At 32.7% G+C, this 5,507-nt stretch overlaps 1 pseudogene; it reads left to right on the top strand.

Moving 5' to 3' along the window:
• The first annotated feature begins 1,409 nt into the window (after positions 1-1,409).
• LOC110692343 lies at positions 1,410-5,502 on the top strand (annotated as a pseudogene).
• Positions 5,503-5,507: the final 5 nt, after the last annotated feature.

The following is a 5,507-nucleotide window of genomic DNA, read 5'->3' as shown; positions in this document are numbered from 1 at the left end:
TATTTATAGCCTTGGGAAGCGTGCAACTCTCTAGGTTTAAGGTAAACCTAGGGCCGATCGGGCTTCTAGACTGAAATGGGCCTTGATGGCCGGTTGTCCCATTTGGCATGGGTGGACACGTGGCGTGTCTTAAGTGGTCCGTGGAGGACGCGTGGCGGAACCTGGTTGGTCCACTTGTCAAACGGCGCTTGGTGGATAAAAATCCCCTAATCATTAGGTACACTTTTTTTTTTTTTTTTGGGGGGGGGTGGGGGGGGCCTCATTTTATCAGTTTTACAAAAATGAGCAAAACTGGTAAAATAAGCAAAATTAAAATAAAAATCATAGGTATACTTAGCTCTAGTGTATGCAAATCAACTAATTAAATTGATATATACAATAATTGAAATTTTCTATTCTTAAATAAAACATGTAGTACGTGGTTTAGATTTAAATTTTTACATATACATACTTTATCTTTTAAATTAGCATTATTAATTTGGGCACACAAATGGAGTAGCTAGTCTCTTTGTTTTTTTTTTTCAAAAAATTGTAAGTAAAGATAGTTCTTATTGTGAGCTTAAAGTAAAAAAAATAAAATTATAAATTAATGATTTTATTTACAATATAGATTTATAATTTTATGCTCATAATAAGAACCTTTCAATTTATGAGAACTTATAACTTTTGATGCGATTAGAAAAAAATTATATATTTTATTACCTTATATCAAATACAATGTAATTTTTCTTCTCAATTAATTTATTTGTAAGAATTATAATATCACATAATTGATAATTCACGTACAATAACCAATTATACAAAGTTAACGAGCAACACTTCTTTTTTTTTTGTTGCAAAACATAGACATATCTCCATCTTGCATCTTTGATATTTTCTTTTTATTCAACTAAAAATATCTATAATATTTATAAAAAATGAATTAATATATTAACAAGTACAAATAAGCTTATAACATGCGCCGAAAAAGAAAAAAAAAATGTTAAATCTAACATACTAATCTTTTTCTTTTTTGTTATAATTATATTTTCATTCATTCACCAACTTTGTTAGGTGAAATCCTACATGGCAACTCCAAATAGCCCACTCAGTCAAACTTCTGACCTCCAAATTTAATTTAATTATTTTTTTCATCCCAAAAATGTTGAATGAGGTATCCAAACGAGGCTTTCAACTAAATCTCTTCACCAACTCCATATGTCCAAATATTTTGTGATCATCTACTTCTCAACCCCACCATTATCCCTCATAGAACCAATCGAAACGCGCCACGTACAATCACGAGATCATAAACACGACACGTGTCGTATAATCAACGGTTCATTAGTCATTCCATACTATGATTACGCACATATTATGAGTTATTGTGGGTGGTATGTTAGAGAAGTTACATGTTTTGTCAACGCACTTTCCATTTATACTTTGATCGCATTCTAATCATACCAACCCCCTTTGCTCCACCCGCTACCCCCCTCTACCTCTCACCTACTTCCATATATTAACCCCTTAACCAACCCTCCCAAAAAAATAGGGAAGGTTTTAGTAATAACTTACATTACATACCTTCTCTTTCTATACTCTCTAATAAGTTTTCTTCATTCCTACTTTCTCATCAACTATTATTATCACATACATTTCTTAAACATGGGTTCGGAACAAGTGAGCAACAACCATATTGATGAGCAAGAGGTTGACAAGGTTGTTGAGCGAAAGGAGTTCGTGTTTCAATCGAAGCTCCCAGACATCTACATTCCTAACCACCTCCCCCTACACACGTATTGTTTTGAGAATCTACGTGAGCATGGTAGCCGCCCGTGCTTGATTGATGGGCCTACAGGGCGGGAATGGACTTACGAGGAGGTGGAACAGACAGCCAGACGTGTTGGAGCTGGGTTTCATCACAGACTCGGGTTGCAGAAGGGTCAGGTGATCATGCTACTCCTCCAAAATAGCCCCGAGTTTATATTCTCCTTCCTCGGGGCATCCTTCATTGGAGCCGTAAGCACGACAGCCAACCCATTTTGCACCTCAGCTGAAATTGAGAAGCAGGCTCGAGCTAGTGGAGCTCGAGCCATCCTCACCCAGTCCGCCTTCGCGGGCAAGGTGAAGTCCTATTGTGAAGAGAACAACATTCATTTAATCATCGTGGATACCATATCTCCAGATGGTCCCCACCCCAACGAGTACAAGCACTTTTGGGACCTAGTTGGGACCCAGGGGGAGGAAAACAATTTACCCGAGGCAAATATAACCCCAGATGACGTGGTAGCCCTACCTTATTCCTCAGGCACCACAGGCCTCCCTAAGGGCGTGATGCTCACGCACAAAAGCCTCGTGACAAGTGTCGCACAACAAGTGGATGGGGAAAACCCAAACCTCTACTTCAATAGCGAAGATGTCATACTATGTGTGTTACCCTTATTCCACATCTACTCCCTTAACTCCGTGTTGCTGTGTGCTCTACGCGTCGGGGCCGCGATTCTAGTAATGCCGAAATTCGATATATACATGTTGATGGAACTCGTCCAAAAATACAAAGTTACAATAGCACCCTTCGTACCTCCGATTGTTTTAGCTATCGCTAAAAATCCGGACATGGACAAATACGACCTTTCATCGGTAAGGGTAGTATTGTCCGGAGCAGCACCCATGGGAAAAGATCTTGAAGATGCTGTTAGAGCTAAACTACCAAATGCCAAACTTGGACAGGTAATTAATTTAATTAATCTCGTATCATTATATTTAAACTATGGTATATAATCATTATTAATTTTTTACTATTTCCGTCGTATAGTATATATACTAGACCTACAAAATCAAATTTGATATGACTATAAAGTCTAAAAGTTTATGATTTGATTTTTTTGCTACTTTTACATAGGTTTCTAGTTCAATAAAGGTATAACATATCAGGAAAATATGAGAAATAAATAAATAAAGTTAACAAATGAGAATAATTTTCTGTATAAAAGTCAGTCAATTCTGACGTTTATAATGTTGTCAGATTTTACCGAGAATATACAGCAAAAGGTAACAATGTCATGAACTCACGAACTAATTATTCACAATTTTAATACGGAGTATGAAGTATGTACATGTGGGGTTGGTGAAAAAAAATATATGGAATCGTATATGTATAATGTTGATGAGAACGTAAAGTAATGAGAACACGCCCTTATAAATTGAATAGAAACCGTTCAATTAAGAGACTTTGTAAAAGAAAAATGGTGCATGCTTCAAGGGTGAAAAGAATAAGTAAAATCTTGATAATAGTACTTGTTTATGAGATGGATAAGTCACATACGTGATACGTCGTCACACACACTTAGGAAAATACTTGAAGGAAAAGTATTGAATTATATAATTATTAATCTCTCCTTACATAATAAGACCCGTAAGTAGTTTGTTCTACTTATTTTAGATTTGATAGGTTTTAATAATATAGTTTCTTACAATACAAGTCAAAAAAGAAAGTCTAATTTAACAAATGATATTTTTTTCTTAACTTTTGATTATTTCTTACAAGTATGAATGAGATTCAATTAAAAAACATAAGTTCATATAAGTTACATCCACAATTAATAGATAATAGAGAGTAGTGTAATATATCCTTAATCATGATTATGTTAAACTAACATGAAAACTAATTCCAAATGAAACTACAATTTTAAAATATTTTAACTAATGTCGTTTTTATAGTCGTAAGATAATCTTTGACAAAATGTTATGCGCTTATTGATTATAATTATGTGTGTGGAATGAGAGTTTGCTCTCTCTTTCACCCCAAAAAAATAAAAATAAAATAATAATAATAATAATATTAATACGTGTGGAATTGATAGCCTAATATAACTATTAGGTTTGACATACTAACGAGTTGGGTGAAGTTGAGTACTAACTTTTCCATAATTGGGAGAAATTAATGTAAATATAATTGTAGGACTAATTGTACCTTTTTAATTAAACATTTCATACAACGAACTCTCACTGCCAAGGAAAAGATAAAGGGTTAGTGATTTCGATGACTTCATAGATTTATAATTACTCTTGAGATTATCTTAAAATAATACGGAGTATTAGTAAAGTTATTTTCTATAATACTCTTACTAACTATATCCCTTACCTTGATACTTAAAGATTTAAAAGGCATAGTTGGCGTGATGGAAACCTAAATTGTAATTAGTGAATGATAATTATGATTTTTTTTTCACTTATTTCTATACAAAATATGATCGATAATCATATATGATTAAAGAAAAGAACGTACAAATTTCAATACTACAAAGAAAAGAAACCCGTACTGATAAAAGTGAGTTATATTTCATCATAGTTGACAAAAAAGGGTAAGAAATGGACAAGGCATGCTCTCCACCACTTTCTATCATTCAGTTTTTATTTTTAAATTAGAAGCACTAGTTGGCAAAAATGGTGCATTACATGTCTTTTTCTCCAATTATTTGGAGTTAAAAAATCAATTTTATTTTATTATACACAATTTAAAAGAATGTCGATCTTCTAAATTTAAATCATTATCGATTAAGACTAGGAGTAATAATTTATACAAAATACTTCAAATGATTAGACAATGCAAAATATTACGTTAACGATTTCTTTTTGATTAATGATATTTGCATTTAAAATTCGGTCCATATACTAGTTTCTTTTTATTAATGATATTTACATTTAAAATTCGGTCTATATACTAGTTTCTAGTACATTGTATATTGTTTATTTGTATAACGTAAGTTTTATTCATAGGCCATGGCCATCACTTCGCATTATTGTATAAAAATATAAAATATAAAAAAATTTAGTAATAAATATAATAGATGGGAGAAATTAATAGATTTTGATCTTATCGGACATATATCATCTATGACAACTAATATTCATAACTCATAAGAGTTATAATTCACAACGGTGCTTTTATCCCTATTATTAATCGTGGCAAATTTTGGTGCACCAAAATGCCATTTATGGAGTGATAGATTGATGGTGATCGAACTACTTGAACTTTACATAATTCCATTAATGATTATTTTGCTTGATTTGACTTACCCAAACGTTTGTTCCTTTTTTTTATTTATTTTTTTTTAATTTTTAATTTTGAAAAAATACTAGTGGATAAGAGATGCACCCTCCCTCCTTTTTTGTTCTTCAATTGAGATTTATTGAGTTTTTTCATTTATTTGTGTGATGAAAGTAATGAAAGATAGAATTAGTAGGACTTGATATACTGAACGCGAGAAACACGACAGTAAAGTAATGTTCCTTCATTTTCACATAATGAAATAATCAAATCCAAAATGAAAGTAAGACAATAAAAAAGTGACATATAGAATATTCAATGCGTCGTATTAATTACATTTATCGATACATGCAGGGTTATGGTATGACAGAGGCAGGACCAGTGCTAGCGATGTGTTTAGCATTTGCAAAAAGCCCATGGATGTAAAGTCTGGATCATGTGGGACGGTTGTACGAAATGCTGAGTTAAAGATTGTTGA

Source organism: Chenopodium quinoa, unplaced genomic scaffold, assembly GCF_001683475.1.
Source record: "Chenopodium quinoa cultivar QQ74 unplaced genomic scaffold, ASM168347v1, whole genome shotgun sequence".
Lineage (NCBI taxonomy): Eukaryota > Viridiplantae > Streptophyta > Magnoliopsida > Caryophyllales > Amaranthaceae > Chenopodium > Chenopodium quinoa.
The sequence above is the reverse complement of the archived record's forward strand: the minus strand, read 5'-3'. Positions and strand labels throughout refer to the sequence as shown.